This window comes from Cervus canadensis, chromosome 9 (assembly GCF_019320065.1).
Source record: "Cervus canadensis isolate Bull #8, Minnesota chromosome 9, ASM1932006v1, whole genome shotgun sequence".
NCBI lineage: Eukaryota > Metazoa > Chordata > Mammalia > Artiodactyla > Cervidae > Cervus > Cervus canadensis.
In genome coordinates this window covers 62944771-62965923 of record NC_057394.1, presented here as the reverse complement: position 1 = coordinate 62965923, position 21153 = coordinate 62944771, and the positions used below count along the sequence as shown (strand labels likewise).

Here is a 21153-nt window from a genome sequence, read left to right as displayed (position 1 = left end):
TATGCCAGGTGGACTGTCTCACTGACGTGTTACTGAGTAGCTGAGGCCAGACCATCATAGCACAGGATAGATCAACCACCGTCCTCCGTCTTTCCAGAAGAATTCCTCCCCATTGTGTTCCAGCCACAGAGAACTAGTGACCTTTCTCCAAACATGGCATTTGCTTGGCTGGCTTTTGTGCCTTTGCCTATTCACTCCGTCTAGAATCCCTTCCTGTTTTCTCTTCTGGATAAGTCCCTCTTCATTCTTCAAGCCCTTCCTCATGGTCACCTCTTTTCAGATGCCCCAGCCACATTTCCCGTCCAGCTCCAATCACCCTGCATGCTGTCCGTACCTGGACAGACACCTCCCTCTCTCCCTGTCCGGTGTGCACAACTTTCATTTCTGCAGACAGCACCTCGACAGTGCTTGGCATTTAAGATATGGTTTTTAATTGATTAATTATTAGATCAGTCTCGCCATTCTCCAAGCCACATACCTGTGGCATAACAAGCCCCATAGAAACCTGTATTAACTCACTCCGGTTACAACGGAACTCTTGGGGGAGTTGCTGGGAGCCCACAGAGACAAACCCCACCACCAGGTATGTGCGGAAGGCGTGCAGAGCGCCAGCATTTTGCATTCAGATTCTACTCATCACTGTCAATGTGGGTCAGACCCTTTCTACCCACCATCTCATTTAATCTTCACATCAGCACTACAAGGTAGGTGTTAAAATCCTTCCTTTATGTTTGAGGAAACTGGGGCAAAGAGAGGTTACCCGTGTGGCTCAAGGTCACAGGACTCCCCAGAGTGGTAAGGCCAGATTTGGACCTTGGCTGAAAGCTAAAGGTGACGCTCTGGACCGCTGAGCTATATTCATTGCCCTTTAACACATCCGTCCCGGGCTGCGTTCAAGGGTACATTGATGGCAGTGGGTAGAGAGCGCTGGGAAGGGATGGCTCAGCCTGAACTGAGCGTTGTTTTCACCTCCAGGCTTAGAATAAGACTCCTCAGTGGATCAGGCCTGAGGACTGGACTGGGGCTCAGGTCATCTGCTTGGAAACCAGGACATCTGCAGTGTCTGCAATCAGAGGTGTCAGTTTTTAAAAAATTGTATTTATTTTTTTTATTGAGATATTGGTGTACAATATTATGTTTCAGGTATACAACTTAGTGATTCACAATTTTAATAGGTTACACTCCATTTATAAAGTATTAGCTGTGCTGCACAGTGTATCTTTGTAGTTTGTTTATTTTTTGCATTAAATTTTTTTTTAATTGGTGTATAATTGCTTTACTGGCTTCACAGGTGGCTCAGTGGTGAAGAACCTGCCTGCTAATGCAGGAACAGGAGATGTGGGTTTGATCCCTGGGATGGGGAGATCCCTTGGAGGAGGAAATGGCAACCCACTCCAGTATTCTTGCCTGGAGAATCCCATGGACAGAGGAGCCTGGCAGGTTACAGTCCATGGAGTCACAGAGTCGGACACGACTGAGCAGGCACACACTGATGAAACTGCTTTACAATGTCATGTTAGTTTCTGCTAACCCAGTATGAGGGGCTTCACACACGCACACACACACGAGCATATCCCCGCCTGAAGACCCCACAGCAGAGACTCCAGAGTGTCTCCCAGTCAGTACCAAGGGGGAGAGGTCCTGTGTGGGGCCTGGAGACAGATAGCACAGTCATCGCCGCGGCAACACTAGTAAGAACAAGCCCTAGGGAGCCAAATGCTCCCTCCCACCCTGTGTTTGCTGAGTTCTGGGCAGGAGTTGGAGGCGGGAAGGGACAGGCTTTCAGCTGCCCTGCACCAGCCGTGGGCAATGGCCCGAGTCCGGGATTTCTCTGTGTTTTGCAATCCTGGAGAGCTTTGCTCCTTGCTGCAGAACCACGAGCTGCCAGGAAGCCCCAGAAAACGCTCGAGAACAAAGACAATAAACATGCTCTGAACCCTTTTACCAGCTGGCTCCATCCCAAACCAAAATGAGAAATGAATTGCTGGTGAGTGTGTGTGTGTGTGTGTGTGTGTGTGGTCTCAAGCTGGTGGGAAAGAAAAGCCCTGTTTTTTCAGATGGGAATATTCAGTGTGGACCATCAAAAGGTATGGTCAAGTGACTGTGTGCTGCGCTTAGCCTCAGTGGTGTCTGACTCTTTGCAACCCCGTGGACAGGCAGCCTGCCAGGTTCCTCTGTTCATGAGGATTCTCCAGGCAAGAATAATGGAGTGAGTTGCCATTCCATCCTCCAGGGGATCTTCCCTACCCAGGGACCAAACCCAGGTCAAATTTCTATAAATTTGTCTCCCTGAAAAGCTGACCTAATCAGCTGCACAATCTCAGCACTTGAAGTTTTCTCAAGTACTGACATTCCTGGGGGAAAGGCACAGTGTTTATTTAGCTTGAGCCTGTGTTTCCTGAACAGGGAAGATTATCGTCGTCATTATCATGCTCATCTCCTTGCCATCATCGTCATCCTCTGTTAAGCACAGTTTATAAATAAGCCATCTCCTGAAAGCTTACAAACATCATCTATCACTTTTATGACCACACTGCCAGGTTGCTACCCTTGACCCCATTTTACAGAGGACGTAACTGATGCTTAGAATTGCCTACGTAGTTTTCTTAAGAGCACACCGCTGGTATTTCAGTCTTTCAGACTCCAAAATCCATTTCTGCTGTACTCTCTGTGCTCAAATATTTATTCTTACTAATACAATGTCACAAGCCAGATCGATATTCAGCAGTGGGATATGGGAATGGCTATTTTCTCACTGTATTAGGTTTTTATAGAGAAGTCTGGGTGGGTGGGCCAGGAGCCAGAGCCTATATTCCATTTCTGGTTCTCAATTCCATTTTCTGTTTTTCTCTTTGAAGAAGTAAATATGATGCCACTTGCCTTTAAACTTATTTTGTAAGACTTCATGTATTCATATCCATGTTGTGGTTTCATTGTTAAGCTGTGTCCGACTCTGTGAGACCCCATAGACTGTAGCCCGCCAGGCTCCTCTGTCCATGGGATTTCCCAGGCAAGGATACTGGAGTGGGCTGCCATTTCCTCCTCAGGGGATCTTCCTGACCCAGGGATAGAACCTTCATCTCCTGCTTTGGCAGGGGAATTCCTTACCACTGTGCCAGCTAGGAAGCCCAGTGGGAATAAAACCAAAGCACCCTGGGCATATCTGACCTTTATATAAAAAAGAATCAAGCCAAACAACCCCAATCTTTTCAAGACTTTTTTGATAACATCATTTGACTGAAATAATTATAAGATGTGAAAAAAAAGTGAAAGTCTCTCAGTCATGTCTGACTCGTTGCAACCCCATGGGCTATACAGTCCATGAAATTCTCCAGGCCAGAATACTGGGGTGGGTAGCCTTTCCCTTCTCCAGGGGATCTTCCCAACCCAAGGATCGAAGCCAGGTCTCTCGCATTGCAGGTGGATTCTTTACCAGCTTAGCCATAAGATAAATCTGTGAAATTGTTGAATATCTGATAGTCCTCTGTGAGAACTTAGGAAAAGAACCATTAACAGAAAGACCTATGTTCAAAAATATTTAACATTAATCAGCATTGTTTTTAAGAGGTTCACATGATGAAACCAACTGTTCTCACAACAATTCTATGTATTTTTCAGGATGAGAAGCCAAGTAACTCACCCAAACTCATTCATAAACATTTATTTGTTCAATAGCTATTTACTGGCTGTGAAGTCTGGTCACTATTCTAGGTACCTGCAATGCAGCAGTGGACAAATCCACTGCAGATCCCGGTGCCCATGGAGCTGGCGTTTGAGTCAGGGGGCAACTCCCAAACTACAAATCTCATATTTAACTGGACTCCTCACTTTCTGAAGCCCTAGGTGTGAAAATTCACACCTCTGGATTGGTAGCTAGATCTTTGCCGTGGAAGTTTGTTGTCGTGAACTGATTTTACACTGTGAGTTCCAGAGTAACAGATATTGAAGTCTCTCATTTTCCCTCAAGTAAGTATGAGTGGGAAGGGTGTTTGAGAAATTTTGACACTTTTTAAGGATTATAATGGACTTCCCTGGGGGTACAGTGGATAAGCATCCACCTGCCGGTGCCGGGGACACGGGTTCAATTCCTGGTCCGGGAAGATTCCACGTGCCATGGAGCATAGCTGCTGAGCCCAAGTGCTGCAGCTGCTGGAGCCTGCACTCGAGAGCCGGGCTCCGCACCAAGAGGAGCCGCCTCAGTGGAAAGACAGCTCACTGAAAAGCCCTCCTCTTCACAACTAGAGGAGGCCTGCGCACGGCAACAAGGACCCAGCACAACCGGAAAACATTAAATAAATAAATTAAAAAAAGATTATGGAACTCTTGGTTCCTTGCTATATAATTAAGATTCTTTGTGCAACAGAGCAGAAACTTCATTATAGTCAGAGCGGCAGAGGGGAACTCAGAGGGAATGAAAGCCTGAAGCTGAGCTCTCAGTGTGGACGCCCTGGTTTGGTCCTACGCACACGGCAGCCTGCTTCTCTGGACCTGTGCTGATCCGACCTGAGCTGCGTTCAGCAGAGGATGAGAACCATGGGAACATTTTCTCTCAGCGTGTGGAGGTCACGCTCACTTTGATGTCGGCTCCCCATGCTTCTTGCAATCATAGCGAAAAAAGGGTTCCTGACCACAGGGGTCCCTTTCCTCTTCCTATGCCTGGTTCCTCAAAAAACTGACTTATTTAAGTGCTTGTCAAATGATGAATGGCTAAGTGGAAAGATCCCAAGTCCAAGAGTCATGATAGTCAGTTTTGGGTCTTAGAAGCTTACCCTAGGTGTTCTGTGTCCCTGGGCCCCCATAACAAGAAGGCAAGTTCCCTCAAACTTAGGCAGCTGAAGATGGTTTCTCTTTCAGGAATCTGCAACAGTCCATATGGATAGCCTCTAACTTACATTGTTCTTCTGCCTCATAGTTAACCCTATGGAAAACCCCAGTGACATCACCCCTGACTTTATGCAGAGTGCTAAGGGGCTGACAATTCTTTGTCAGGAAAGAGGAGGTTTTTATTAGTAGTAGCACTACTATTATCTATCAATTATTGCATACTCAGAATATTCCAGGCATTGTGCTAAGTGCTTTATAGATACTGTTTCTATCACTTCCTACAACAACTATGATTTGGTCCTATTTATTTTTCTCACATCATAAACAAGAAAACCAAGGCTCAGAAAGGTTGATTAACTTAAGAAGGCCTAATAAGTGGTGGAGGCACACCTGTGTGTGTGTGTGTGTGTGTATGTTTGTGCAGACATGTGCAGGTGTTGACCTCTTAGTGTAAAAGCATCTCTTTTTCCTTTTATTTGTCTCAATTCTGCAGGAAGGTCTGTCTGTCCTCCAGAGGCTACAAGACTCTGGCAAAGATCCATAGCTGAAACAAAGTCCCTTCCTGTCCAAGCTGCTGTCTATGTCTGTTCGGGCCGCTATGAAAAAATATTACAGATTGGGTGGCTTATAAACAGCAAACGTTTGCAGCCCTCAGTTCTGGAGGTTGGCCATCTGAGATGAGAGCGCCAGCATGGCAGGTTCTAGTGAGGGCTGTCTTCCAGGTCGCAGACTTCGCATTGCATCCTCAAATGGTGGATGGGGCTCAGGAGTGCGGGGGTCTCTTTTACAAGAGCACTAATCCCACTCATGAGGGCTCTACCCTCGTGACCCAAGCACCTCGCCAAAACTCCACTTCCAAATACCATCATCCCTGGGATTAAGGATTTGAACACAAGAATTTGGGGGTGTGGACAAATTCAGACCATAGCCCTTGCCTAAGCCAAGTCAAGGTGTGAGAGTTAACTAGATGCTTTAATCAAAGGAAGGGCAAAATGAAGGGGAAGCCAGAGCCCTAACTATCTGACCTCTACCAGTGCGAAGCAGCTCAGTGGTCAGGGGCATGGGCAATCTATACATGAGAACTGAAAATGATTCCCAGGGGAAAGTTGGGGTTGTTAAAACTTCCAAAAACTTTCATGACCATTAATTCAAGTTGTTAAAATGCCTTTCCATAAATAAGCCATTTTTACTCAACTCTTCAGTCTCAATGTTGTAACCATGTTTAATTCAGAGAAGAATATTCAGACATCTACGAGTCTTTGATTTCAAACAAATTGGTCTTGCTTTCTGTTAAAACTAACAAAGCTGCTATTGATGGACATCAAGGACATTAAAACCCAGAGCATGTCTATTGGCCTGGGGAAATCAATCAGATGATGACTGCTTTGAGAAACGGGCTCTGTGTTGGGTCACATTAGCCAGTCTCCTTAGGCACACCCAGGATCTCATGACAAACCACATACACTTCTTGTGTAGACTCTTCTGCACAACTCACATGAACCAACTTGCCTCTGCTGTGGAACTTCCTTCCCTAGACGATGGCTTGGCTGTGCTGTTTCACAGAAGAAACAAAAGCCAAAGAATTTTTAAAAATCGCTTATTTTGGCTGTGCTGGGGTATTTGTTCACTGCTTGTGAGATTTCTCTAGTTGTAGTGAGCCTGGGCTACTCATCCTTGCGATGTGCAGGCTTCTCGTTGCGGTGGCTTCTCTTGTTTTGGAGCATAGGCTTTAGAGTGCAGGCTCAGTAGCTGTGGAACATGGGCTTAGTTGCTGCGTGACATGTGAGATCTTCTGGGATCAGGGATTAAACCCATGTCCCTTGCGTTGGCAGGCATATTCTTATCCACTGGACCACCAGGGAAGTCTGAAGCAAAGAATTGATGTACGTGTCATAGACTGGTGGCTGAGACACCTCAGTAAAGAGCAACCAACAAACTCAGGGGTGCTGATCATGCTGTATTTTGTTGGGCATAGGCCCAAGGCCGCATGCCGGCCCACGTGCTGCTCACAATACCTGCGTCTAGCTTCACTGGAGAGGACCTGCAGGCCTACCTACTAACTGGAATTAGTATGCACATTTTACCTGGATTTCAGCAGTCTGCTCTTTACTCCTGTTGTCGGGTGTGCCAGGCAATTGTTGTGGCCTTGTGTTCACCTTACGCTCTTATGTTGCCTGATGTTCACCAGGGCTTCCCTGGTGGCTCAGACGGTAAAGAATCTACCTGCAATGTGGAAGACCTGGGTTTGATCCCTGGTTTGGGAAGATTCCCCTGGAGGAGGGTATGGCAACCCACTCCAGTATTCTTGCCTGAAGAATCCTCAAGGATAGAAGAGCCTGGTGGGCTACAGTCCATGGGGTCTCAAAGAGTTGGACATGACTGAGTAACTAGCACACACACGTGTATGTTCACCTTACCATCATTCCCCTGAGCCAAGTGCAAGCCCCAAGGTCAAATGATGAATGGATAAGTGAAAAGATCCCAAGTCCAAGAGTCACGATAGCTAGTTGTAGGTCTTGGAAGCCTCTGTAGGGTCTGAGTTTGAATGCAGTTGAGAGTTTGCTTTCTCATTTTGCAGGTGAGGACAGGGAGGCCCAGAAACCTTGAGCACCTGGCCAAGGTCCCAGCTACCCATCCTTAGAGTCCTAGAATCCAGTCATCATGACTCTTGGTCTTGGGATCTTTTCATTCATCCATGCAACACTGGATGAGCACTCAAGCCAGTTCTTTGAGGGACTGACGACTTGGAAAGGAGTCGGCGGCAGTAGCGGGCTGGGGGGGGGTCTTGTCCTGGGGAGACTGTGGTCTCTGTAAATCTGATTGCAAGAAGTGCTGGATCCTGACGTCAAAGGCAGAGAGATGTCCAAAAGCTTAGAGCGTCCCCACAGTTCCCACCCACCACTGAATGCACCTCACACCAAATGAGCACAAATCATGATTCACTTAATAAAACCACCGGAAAGCAAGGTCAGAGTGACTGAGACAAGTGCCTTCCTATCCTTCCTGAGAGGCGAACCAAAGAGTGGCCCCGAGTGACAACGTGGGACTCAGGGCTGGGCCTCACCCCCTCCCCATCCCAGCACCGCCTGGAATGAATCACACAACAGAGAACAACGGGGCTATTTCTTAACAGTCATTTGTCAAGTTGACGTCCGTGCGCAGCGTTGTTTAGGGCTTTCTAAAGACACTTCTTTCCCTCTCTGCTGCAGGAAACACCTGCGTGGCTGTCGAGCTGTGGGTTAGCTCAATGGCACTTTGATATCCCTCAAGGCCATCAATTACACTTCTGTCCCTACGGCCATGGACTTTGGCAGATACAAAGACAGGGAGGCTTCAAGGGGATGATGGAGAGAAAGAAGATGGCAAGATCCCCCATCCCCCGGGATCTGGGGCCAGACACTGTCTGGAGGTGGGCTCCTTGCTGATCTCCATGGGGAATCCTCCAGGCAAGGACAGTCTGAGTCCTTGGCTAGCTGGACTTGGAACTGAACTGCGATGTTCCCATGAGAGCAAGTCTCCCTCCTTGTCAACTACTTAGAGAAAAAGCAGGCCCATCAGATGAGTGAGACTCGAGCAAAATTCAGGTAACTGACTCCAGGGAGAGGGAAATCGGAAAAGCATCAGAGGAGAAAAATATAAATAATTAGAAGACTCGGTGAATGGACCTCTGAAAGCAGTTAGGGGAATTAGAGTTGTTGAGTCTAGGGAAGGCAACGGTGAACCAAGAACCAGCTTTGATTACAGGGAGAATAATTGTACAGAGATTAGTGGTCATTTCTGCTGAATATATGATGTGGGTTAGTGAGGCTTAAATTGCTGCCTGAGGATTTTGTGCAGAGTGTGCTGGCCCGTCTGGGCTGTAGCACTGTACTTATTCATGAGGTGGTGGGGCTCCTTCCGTGGAGATATGCATGAATGAAAATGACATCCTCCCAGCTGGAATGGTTTAGGGAAAGTCCTGATGCCACATGGGTCTCTTCCCTTCAGGTCTCAGAGCCCAACAGCTCAGCTTGGCCAGTCTGTCTGAATCAGTTTGGCAGACTCTTGGTTTGTTTCCAGACATTCCATCTCTACCTTCTCCAACCCATTTTACATATTGAGGTCCTACTTATGTTCTTAAATTCATCTTGGGTTATAGCAGGGTCCTGCTCAAAAAATGTTAATGGTTCATTCATTCAGCAAATACTGAGCACCTATTGTGTTGAGCCTGACACTGTACTAAGCTTTGTGCATAGTGGGTGCTCAGTCACTCAGTTGTGTCTGATTCTTTGTGATCCCATGGACTGTAGCCCACCAGGTTCCTCTGTCCATGGGATTTCCCAGGCAAGGATACTGGAGTGGGTTGTTATATCCTTCTTCAGGGCATCTTCCCAACCCGGGGATTGAACCTGCATCTCCTGCATTGGCAGGCAGATTCTTTACCACTGCACCATCACACAGCGTGGTACGAAGTGCAATAGTGCCTCAAGGGTATCAGTCTCCATGTCCTTGTCCTGGAATTTTTCAAGGCCCCCACTATCAGGGTGTGTGTGTGTTTTAAATTATTTATTTATCTCGCTGCCATGGGTCTCTTCATTGTGTCATGAGGGATCTTTTGTTGTGGCTTGAGGGCTTCTCTAGTTATGGTACTCAGGCTTAGTTGCTCCACAGCATGTAGGATCTGTAGGATTCCCAATCAGAAATCGAACCCACGTCCCCTGCATTGCAAGGTGGATTCTCAACCACTGGACCACAGGGAAGTCCCCCCACTGCCTGGTTTTGACATGTCTTTCTGACTTTACACCCACTGTGAAACTTTCCCTCTTTACTATCCTGGTCTATTCACCATGCCCTGCCCACTCTGGGCCTTGCCTCGTGCCATTACTGAGGCATAGAGTATCTTTAGCCAAAGCCCATCTCTCCTTCGATTTACTCCAAGTCACAGGTGAAGTCATACCAAAGTCAAATCTGTTCTCCTTGTCTACCAAACTATCCTGACTCTAGACAGTCCAGCAATTGGAATCCTAAAGAATCTACCATTTCAGGATACATATGAAAGGAATAGGAAACGCATTAGTTTCTTATTATGGCTGTAACAAAGAAGCATGCATCTAAGGGTACGTGTGCTCAGTTGATCAATCATGTCCAACTCTTTGTAATCCCATGGACTGCAGCCTGCCAGGCTCCACTGTCCATGGGATTTCCCAGGCAAGAACATTGGAGCAGGTTGCCATTTCCTACTCCAGGGAATCTTCCCGAGCCAGGGATTAAACCCATGTCTCCTGTGTCTCTTGCACTGACAGGCAGATTTTTTATCACTGAGCCTCCTGGGAAGCCCTTACAGGCTTAGGCAACACAAATTTATTGTCTTACAGTTCTATAGGTCAAAAGTCTGATGTGGATCTAATGGGTTAAAATCCAAGAGTTTGCATAACTTCATTCTTTTCTGGAGGCTTCAAACGAGAATCTGTTTTCTTGCCTTTTCAAGTTTCTACAGGCTCCCTGCATTCCCTGGCTCATGGCCCCTTTCATCCACCTTTTAAGCCAGCAATGGAGTGTTGAGTCTTTCTTGCATTTCATCACTCCAGCCTCCTCTCCTGCCTCCCTCTTCTACTATTAAGGACCCCTGTTGTGGGACTTCCCTAGTGGTCCAGTAGTTAAAATCTGCCTTGCAGTGCTGAGGATGTAGGTTTGATCCCTGGTCAAGGAACTAAGATCCACATGCCACAAGGATGCTACAGTTAAGCCCTCAAACTGCAACTACTGAGCCTGAGTGCCACAGTGAAAGATCCTATATGAAGCAAAGAAGATCCTACGTGCCAGGACTAAGACATGATGCAGCCAATTTTTTTTTTTTTTTTTTAATAAAAATTCCCTTGTGTTTACAGTGGGTCCACTGGGATGCTCTTCCTATCGTAAGGTCAGTTTAATAACAACCTTAATAGCCAAGTAAAGCCAAGATATTCACACATTCCAGGAAGTGGGCAGAGAAATAAGAACGAAGGCCAACTGTCTTGTTTTCTCCATTTGTCTAATTCTCTGTGACCAGAAAAAATTAAATTTGAAGATATCCTAGATTAGGCTTCTCTTCTGAGCCATGATCTGATTAATTTGATCAAGGCATAAAGGAAAGGAAAATGCCAAAATTTACAAAAAAGAAGCCTCCAAATTTGGCTAAAATAGTATGAAGACCAGTGGAAAACTTTTCTAGTTTCTAAGGGCCTGAGAATTTCCAGGCTTCAAGGGTGTGGGCTTAATTTACTAGTTGTTGTTCAGTCACTCAGTCATATCTGACTCTTTGCAAACCCATGGACCGCAGCACGCCAGGCTTCCCTTTCCTTCACTACCTCCCGGAGTTGCTCAAAATCACATCCATTGAGTTGATGATGTTACCCAACCATCTGATCCTCTGTCATCCCCTTCTGCTTCCCTCACTCTTGCCCAGCACCAGGGTCTTTTCCAATGAGTCAGTTTTTCCCATCAGGTGGCCAAAGTATTGAAAGTAGCTTACATGAGACATTTAGATGGAATCCCTGACTTGAAGGCTTGCTTGTCATTAAAGTCAGTAAGTAAGAGTGAGGGAAGAGAGGGAATGTCCTGGACAATTCAAGGATGGAATCAACCAATTATGGGCTGCTTTCATAGGCTCCTGGCCTCTCAGAGTTGAAACAAAGGGCCTTAAGAGGCTTTGTCTGATCTCACAGCTCATGTAAAGTCCTCTGTAAGACTGTTGATCACCCACCTTCACCCTACTTTGTGGAGCTCTGACCAGGAGGGAGAAAACCATCTAGATTCCCTTAGATATTCTCCAGTTTTCTGACTCCTCGATTTCCTGTGAATCCCCAATTTTATTTCTAATGAATTCTTGGTGTTGGTGGGGAAAATAGGGGAATGTTTCCCCCTGATCTTTTCTCTATCAGGTGCTAGGGTGTTGACTATTGTTCTATGTTCACGTGGAGAGTCTGAGACCTCCCTGCACCACGTGTAGTATTTAACCTGCACTGTGGGGCTGTGAGGCTTCCCTGGGGGCTCAGACACTAAAGAATCTGCTGGCAATGCACGAGACCCTGGTTCAATACCTGGGTTAAGAAGATCCCCTGGAGAAAGAAATGGCTGCCCACTCCAGTATTCTTGCCTGGAGGAGGAGGAGGAGCTCCTCCTTGACAGAGGAGCCTGGTGGGCTACAGTTCATGGAGTCGTGAAGAGTCAGACACGACTGAGTGACTAACACACACACACATACACACCCTTCTTCCACCTCTTTTGGTAACAGACCCTGTCTCCTGGTCACCTGGGATACATGACCCAGGAGAGCCAATCCCATACCTCACTTGCTTAGTCACTATGGCTGTGGCTCAATCAGCATCATCTCTTGGGGATTGTATTCCAGTCCGTGGGGGGAAGGGGAGGAAGTGACTGTTGGCTCAGATCCTGGGCTTGTGAGCAGATGAGCTTTGCCTATAGCCACTTTCCCACCACATGGAGAAGCTGGTCTGGGAAAACGGCATCAGGCAGGAGTGAAAAGAAGAAAAAGTGAGTATCCTGAGGGTATTTTCGAGCCCCTCAATCCAACCATCTTTCTTTATGGTTTGGTTATATGAACAAAAATTTCTTTTGTAGGCTTAAACTGGCTCAAGATATATTTCTTCCATCTGTAACCCATACACTCTCAATAATTTAGGACCTTCCTTAGTTTTCCTGTTTACTAGAGACTCTGAAAAGTGAACTAAAGATTGGAAAGGATTCCTATCAGAGTCCAATTTGTCCATGATGATTTGGAGAAGAATCAGTAGAAAGAAAGAGTGGAAAATCATGCAGGTGAGACATAAAGGTTCTTATGTGAAGTGCAGTAGGGTGGAATCTGTGCATGATTCATGGGGTTCCTTTCTTTTGATCCTTTTGGACCTCAACTCACTTAAAATAAATCATGGCCCCGAACTCATAGATTCCAGCCAGTTTTGGTTTCCCAAAGGGAGTATTTTTCTACTCTGTGGATATGGTACTATTTGTTTGGGGGTAAACCAGAGCTTTAGAGAGATTCACTCTTAAGCCCAAAGGGAAGGGGAGGGAAGTGAGAGAACAGTCTAGAAGAAGTAAAGAAACATGACTCCACCACCAAGATGCTGACTATCTCCTGTGAGTGTTAGTCTGTGCTAGTTTCAACTTGTCATTCCAAAGCACCAAGCAGACACCTTATTCGTGAGGATAGACGCTAAGAGTTAGGTGTGTCCAGCAGAAGAAAAATGCACACCCAGGTAGGAATGACAGACAGCAAAGTGGACAATGACTCACAACAGCTGTTAGGGAGAGAACAGGGATGAATGGCCCCGCATTGAAACTAGACGCTAAGTTAAAACACATGGAAAAATGGTTTAAATATTCGTTTAAAGTGTGGAACAGTCTATACAAAGACTGTGGCGTCTCCCTTAGAGGGAGGCTACTGAGAATAGTTTAGACTGCCTCATGACTGCTTCTCAGGCTTGATTACAGGTCTACAGCTCGGCTGTCACATCTGCTTTCAGTACCACTGTGGGGGTGGGCAATTTGTCCTTTAGATCCTTCAACAAAATCTGTCTGAGGCTTTTGCATACTTTTTTCCTGGCAGAGGTAGTTTTTCATGTTTATTTTGTCAAGAAGAGATTTATATATACATATATATATGTATATATATATATACACACACACACACACATAAGCAAATATATATATATATAAAACTTTTTGCAGTAAACAGTTGAACAAGATATACACAATGTTGTCCAAACTCCTTAAGTGCTTTCAGATTTGGATATAGTGTTTATTTACGGAGCTTTCAGAAAGTCCGAAAGGATCCGAAAGGTCAGAAGACACCTGAACTTTTGACTCTGCCCTTGAGCTGCACGCTGTTCTGTGCATTGTTTTGTCTTCAACCTGGGAAAACGAGGACCCATTCTTTGGCCATATCTTGCTCTGACAGGGCCCTTCCCCTCCTGCAGACTGCGCAACCGCCAAACGCCCCAGGAAACCATCCCGGCATTGTGAGCAGACTAATCGCCACACACCACTCGGTTTTCCTTCCTGGACTGCGTCACAGGCCCGGAGCCCTGCGGTTCCCACATTGTTTCTGTCATCATCCCAAGAAGCATAAACTCTTGATGCCGCGTCTGAGCCGGACAGCCTGTCTCAGCACGAGCTGGGGCTCTTATGTAAGTGGCTGTGGGGAGCCCTGGCAGTAAACAAACATTTTTCCAGCCATTGTTTTCTTTGCCGTCTTGAAAAATTTTTTTTCTCTGGGGCCACTGCAGCCCTTCTGCCCCCAGGATGGCAGATTCCCAGCTTAGAAATGTCTTGCGCGGCACTTCCAGATTCTAAAATCAGAACGGAGTGAACCACAGTGTGCAAAAAAATGACTGAGCATGGGAACATTGAGATGGCTTTCTCTGCAAGGGTATTTGAAGCAGCGTGTCAGCAAGCTTGTCCACTCAGCTGTGCTGCTGACAGCTGCTTGGTAAGTTACATGGTCCTTCAGGACCTCAGATGGGGAACCCAGAAGGTGACAGAACTCACCTGGGAATGGAGAAATGACTTTGTGGCTACTAAATCTTGTCTTCTTGAGTCAAAGTCAGACTCTCTGCCTGAACAGGTTTCAAACATATGAGAAAAATAGGACTATTTGCAGACACCATTTTTCCTTGGACCACTCCGTCTTAGAAAATCAGAAGAAGGGCAATTTCCAGTACTGCCTTAAAACACTCTTGCCTCTAACTCTGGCTACGGAATTTTGTGGAAATTCCACCCAAGTGAGCAGTTTCTGGGGTAGGGACAGGGGAATCAGACAGATTACTGTTTCACCAGGGAGCAGCCCTGGGCTTCCTGTGATTGACAGGACATCAACTGTGAGGCTACCTGGCTTCCACTGCTTGTCTGAAGTAGTCATTTCCTCCCCCTAACCCCTCCATCCTCCCCAACCCCCACCTTAGTAGTCTCCATTGGGAAGCCCCAGCTAAAATGAGCGAGCCCCCGCTTTCCCAGCAGTGACCAGCTGCTCTCGGGGCCCTCCCTGCGCTGAAAGCCAGGCTGATTTCTCTGTCTCTCTGAGTAATGCAAATCATTGCACAATGAATTATCAAATGCATTTGTTATTTATCAGTGGTGGGTGGAGGTGGGGTGGGGGGGAGTGATGGCTTCCCAGGTGGCCCAGTGGTAAAGAATCCGTCTGCTAATGCAGGAGATGGAAGAGACTCAGGTTCAATCCCTGCATCAGGAGGATTCCTGGAGAAGGAGATGGCAACCCACTCCAGCATTCTTGCCTGGAACATCCCAGGGCAGAGGAGCCTGGTGGACTACAGTCCATGGGGTTGCAAAGAATCTGACATGGCTGAGCAACTGACATGCACAGGGGTGGTGGCATGGATTAGAAACACACCCAGAGTCTCTTTGAGATTTTCTTGAGTCTCCTGAGAGCCCTGAGAGAGAACTCATTGCCTGTACCCTGGACATATCACTACACTCTTGAGAAGCCTTCACTCTGCTCTTGTCAAGGCTGGACCTGAGTCTGTGCGCGTCCTACCCTGCTCACCCTTGTCTCCACAACGTCCACAGGACAAGGATAGCGTTACTTGGAATGGAAGAGGCTCATGCAAAACCATTTGGCTCATCCTTGGTCACATAGACCTAAGATCTGCTACATAATTTTAATTTTGCAGGGCCAGTGCAAAATTAAAATGTAGAGTCCCATTAAAAAAAATTATTAAGAACTTCAAGATGGTAAGGCAAGAGTTAAGTCTCACGCAACGACACAAGTCATACACCCATGGAGCCTGATTTGAAATCTCTAGTTTTCTGAATGGAGTGGCTGAAAGAGGTAAGTCCTTTGAACCCTGTGTGAGGAAGTGTATGACAGAGAAGTGTCAGCTGGCTGCTTCTAGCAGGGTGCCCAGAATGGGGAAGGCCTCATGGGGGCACCGTGAATAGCAGGCACCATTCTCAGTACTTCCATATATGAAGTCATTTCATAGATGTAATTTACATAGATGTAATTTCATACGTGTAATTTACGTCTATACATCATGAAGCCTCACAGCAGCCACACCGAGCAGGTACTGTTACTGTCCTCTGCTTTACAGATGACGAAACCAAGGTGCAACAGAATTTAAGAGAACATTGAGAGTTTGCTTCTCAGCTTTCTGATACAGAACCTCTGTTTTTCTTTTTTCAGTAGATACTCATCTTTTATTTATTAAAAAAAAATTTATTGGACTATAATAGCTTTACAAGGTCACATTAGTTTCCACTGTACAACAACATGGATCTACTGTATGTATACACATGTCCCCTTCCTCTTGAGCCTGCCTCCCACCCCAACCCCATCCCTCCCCTCTAGGTCATCACAGAGCACCAGCTGAGTTCCCCGTGCTTCTCCCAGCAGCTTCTCGCTAGCTATCCCTTTTACATACGGTAGGGTATATATGTCAGTGTTACTTGACCTCTGTTTTCCAAGTCTACCTGAACCTTAGCAGACACAGGAGGACTGAATCATGCTGAACTCATGGATAATTGATTTCTATGGTGCAAAGCATGTTTATTCCTCCATGGTGATAGACACTATCATTCCAGTAATTGCAATATTCAGTTCCGTGATTCAGGGCACCCCTCTGGGTATTAAGGTACTGGGGTGACTGAAGTCAGAAGGCTTCTCAGTGAGCACAGAATCAAAACAAAGCTAACGGCAAAATCTCAGGGGAGGTGTTGACCAGACTAACGCAGAATCCAGGAAACCATCCTCCTTATGCTTAACTCACTTCTTCCTGGTGGGTAGACTGCCCCCATCTGCTGAGCACAGAATCTCTGTCCCACCGTGACCGGTGTCACCTCCACCACCTCATGCCAGGTGAGGTGGGTTTTCCCTTTCTTTGTTGCTTTCAGGTCTGGGATTTGATCCCAAACATCATGATCCTGGAAGTAGGCTATTTACAGACTAGTTCTGAGGTGGCTCAGTCCACAGAAGTCCTGTTGATTTCTACCAGCTTCCATTTCCAAAGACAAACTGAATCTGGCCATCTATGTGCTGCCTAAACTTTGCATTTAAGGAGCTCCGAAGAGAAGCAGAATATTAACGTTAAAATGAGATTGTATCGGTTGCATCATGAGTGTAGGAAAAAGATGCCAGGCTGGCTCCCTGGAGGTAAATCAACCCCCTAAAAGCTGCTACCTGAGTGGTACTGAGTAATTAAATCACAAACTGCACTGGAACAGGTTTCAAGTGGGACTGAGGAAGTAGTCGTAAACTAAATGACTTCTGCATCATCAGGGGATTAGTTTTTGTTTTGTTTTGTTTTGTTTTGTTTTGTTTGTAAACCTCCACTTGAAAGCTGTCTTCTCTCTGCCAAAAGTCAGGGTGGTTCAGAGAACTCATCTTCTGACGTACACAGAAACTGCCGGAGGTGATTTTGAAGGGCATCTTCTGGGAGCCAATTTCGAAGAGAGTGATTGGATAATAAAGGTGATGCTAGCTAACATTAAAAATATTCTTACTATATATGTCAAGAATTGTGCTAACTGAATAAAAATAATTATTTTCTCACAACCTTATGAGAGCATTCTCTTCTTACTGAGATAAAATGAATTTTGGATCAGCAATTGTAAGAGAGAGAAAGGTGATGATTCTTAAACTCTGAACTAAAAGCATTAAGAACTGGCTAGTGGAGAAGAAAATGGCAACCCCCTCCAGTGTTCTTGCCTGGAGAATCCTAGGGATGGAGGAGCCGGGTAGGCTGCCGTCTATGGGGTCGCGCAGAGTCAGACACGACTGAAGCAACTTAGCAGCAGCAACAGCAGTGAGAACCTACTGTATACCACAAGGATACAGTTGAGGGAACTCAGTCAATGCTCTGTGGTGATCTAGACAGGAAGGAAACCCAAAAAAAGAAGGAATATATGGATACGGATGGCCGATTCATTACAGCAGAAACTAACACAGCATTGCTGAGCAACTCTAATATATATGTGCATATATGTGTATATATAACTTTGAAAAAGGAAACAAGAATTAACTGCAATTGGAAACTTGTCTGAGGTGGAAGGATGGTTCCAGGCAGATCAGTGTGGGCTGGATGTTGGTGGAGTACATGGGAAAGGACCAGAGACCAAAATAATTAAGTGATGAAGATGAGAGAGGGTCCTGAAAGGATTAGGACAGAAAAAGAATCAAAGCAGGTGTGTCTTTGGGTTAGGTCCACCTGGAAAAAATTTTCCTGAGATGCCTTACTGTGTGTATGTGTGTATGTGCACGCTCTTAGTTACTCAGATGTGTCTGACTATTTGCCACCCCATGGACTGTAGCGCCCCAGGCTCCTCTGTCCATGGGATTCTCTAGGCAAGAATACTGGAGTGGATTGCCATTTCCTTCTTCAGGGGATCTTTCCGACCCAGGGATGGAACAGGGTCTCCGGCATTAAAGGCATATCCTTTACCATCTGAGCCTCCAGGGAGGCCCCAAGATGCCTTACCGAGAAGCATTCAGAAAGACCAGCAGAACTACCTGCTCTCTAATTAGGTATGAATATTAATTGTAACCGATTATATATATGTTCATTTACACTCAAGTCAACTGAGTGTAGATCAGTAGAATGTCATTCCATACTGGGGATTTTGCCTTTTTTCCCCTAGTCTCTTTTACCCCATGAGAAACTAGCTAACAGATCATTTCCAATATGGTGAGAAGCAGAAGTCGGTTGACCGATACATAGTCACTTAGCCTTCTCTTTCTCTCCAGGAGGTGGTATAATCATATCCATTTGTAACAGAGGAAATGGTGACTTGGAGGTACCTTGTAATTTTCACAGCAAGGGAGTTCACGGGTGAGTGGTTCACATACAGTATCCTATATCTCTGGCTCTTTCACTTCCAGTGGAGAATCAGGCAAACAGCAGTACTTAGATAAGAGCAATCAACCAGGCTTATTCCTGTCTCCAGCATGCCTCCTGCCATCCTATCTGCAGTTGCTCACCCCCTCACCCCCTACCAGGGGAGAGGGTTTAACCTCAGGTACCTGGTTTCTTTCAGCTCATTGCTTTACCCACTTAGGTGTGGTGCCTGAGAAAAGCAAGAATATGACTGTGATTTTTCTTAGCTATTTTTTAATGTTCAAATCAGCTGTTTGAAAATCAAGTCAAGATATAATAATAGGGGCTTCCCTGGTGGTTCAATGGTTAAGTACCTCCCTTGCAATTCAGGCTTGATCCTGGTCTGGGAACTAAGATCCCTCATATTGTGGAGCAACTAAGTCCATGCTCTGCAACTAGGGTCTGACGGCCAAGTAAGTAAATACTCATGTAATATAAGTATTAACATATTTAATATATTAAAATAATAATTATTATTTATAGTTAAAGTAGGGAATCAAACAGCACTTCTATAGCGTCTATTTTGCTTTGTTTTGTTCAGTCGCTAGATTGTGTCTGACTCTTTGCGACCCCATCAGCTGTAGCATGCCAGGCTTCCCTGTCCTTCACTGTTTTCCCGAGTTTTCTCAAACTCACGTCCATTGAGTCAGTGATAGCATCTACTATGTGGCAGCTATTATTATTGGTGTGTTCCCTGGAATTTTGCCCATGTATTCATAAAGTAGTTTGTGTGTGTGAGTGTGCGTGCATATCTGTGTATGTGGCAAAGAAAGCTAGAATTTCAGTTTTCTCCTGCTCCTGTCTTTGAAATTCTCAGAATTAATTTTAGCAGGGCTGGACCTAAGCAGAATCTAATTCTTACTTGTGGCGCCCAAAATGGACCTGCTCTCAAGGCTGTCTGCTTGGCAAAGAGAGGGGCCCGACAAGACACAAGGGTTGGAGGCCCACCCTGGAGTTCCCCAGATCTGACCTCTCTGGGGGTGTTTATCAGAATCTGTGGTTCCTTCTCTGCTTCCTCTTATTTGGCTTCCTCCTCTGACGCCAAAATGTCTTTCTTGTCCTGGTGAAAAGCCACATCTTAATTACCTTGTGTGCCAACGCCCTCACTCTGCTCTGGCTCCCAGGGCCGAGGCCCCGGTCTTTTGGGACTCCTGCACCCCAAGAGGCTGGAGACTGCCCCACCTCCTGCTCACACACAGCCAAGAGGGACACACGTGTCCAGTCAGGGGGAGAATTTGGCTCCCAGGATCCAAAGACACTCAAAACCGAGCTCTGCGCTATAATTCCCCTCATAAATCTTGGCTTAAACTGCAAATTATCTAGACTCTCCAGTTTCACTTCCTTCTCCTCTCCCATCAGATTCAAAGGATTTTAGACTTAAGAGAAACATTGGGTCTGAATTAAGTCAAGTCATTAACTCGATCATCTTGAAGTCTCTCGTTTCACAGGGGAAGCCTGGGAATCAGGAGATATGGGGGTGGGGGGGTTCCCAAAGCAGGGGCTCAGAAGATATCTACATATAATAAGGCCTTTGCAAAGGCAAACTTGCTGTGGGCTTAATAATATTGAAGATGCTATAGCCCAAATGAAACACACAACGTAAGGCTCGCCCACCTTGCTGTGACATTATCCCATAATAATTGTCCTGGATGGTACACCTCCGGAAATTTTGAAACAGGAAATCAACAAGATTCCAGGGGCCCCAGCAGGACCATAATGACAGCTCTGGGGAGCACCGCAGCCGCTTGCTGTGATTAGACTTCTGCCCCTGCCCTGGGGTCCAGACTGCTATTTGATCCCTACAGCTTTCTGTCCACCCGGTCCGAGTACCAGCTTGCAGGCTTCCCTGGCCCGGCGCACAGACGACCTGACGAAAGGAAAACACTGGGAGTGTGTTCTGAGGCAGGCCTGAGGCGGGGATTTCCAGGGATTTGTCGTCAGAGGCACCCTGCTCTGGGGTCAGGGAACCAGGTGGAACAGCCTTGAGTCAGGCCGAGAGAATTTCAATTTCAACACCCGCTCTGCAAGAGGCTGTTTAATTATATCTGTTACTTTCAACGAAAAGGTCACCCAATCTGTAGTAAATGATTAATTGCTGACTGCTGCGCATACTGTTCCCATCCTAATGCCTTTACATTTCTGGTTAATTTTTGTCGGAAAACCACGATGTGCTTCGTTTTGCTCTGTTAGTTGCTCAGTCATGTCCAACTCTTTGCGACCCCGTGGACTGTAACCTATGGGATGGTAACTGCAGTCGATGCGCAGCTGGTTTCCTTTCATGGATCCTTTGCAAACAGCTCTGGGTAGTATGGAAGGCTGGGGGTCGGCAGCATGGTACTCCACTTGAAGTTCAAATTCTGGTGTAAGTTGTCCCAACCAAGTCAAAGAATGGTTGGCAACCAGTTGAGTAATCACCGTGGCCAGAGCAGGACAGGAAGGAAGGATGCGGGTTTCTAGAGAGCACATT

The 21153-nt window shown here is 46.2% G+C and overlaps 1 long non-coding RNA gene across 1 annotated transcript; it reads left to right on the top strand.

The window, feature by feature from the left end:
• The first annotated feature begins 12293 nt into the window (after positions 1 to 12293).
• On the top strand, positions 12294 to 18981 carry LOC122447574. Its single transcript, XR_006271285.1, has 3 exons — positions 12294 to 12336; positions 17175 to 17284; positions 18557 to 18981. It is a non-coding gene; the product is annotated as an uncharacterized LOC122447574 (long non-coding RNA).
• Positions 18982 to 21153: the final 2172 nt, after the last annotated feature.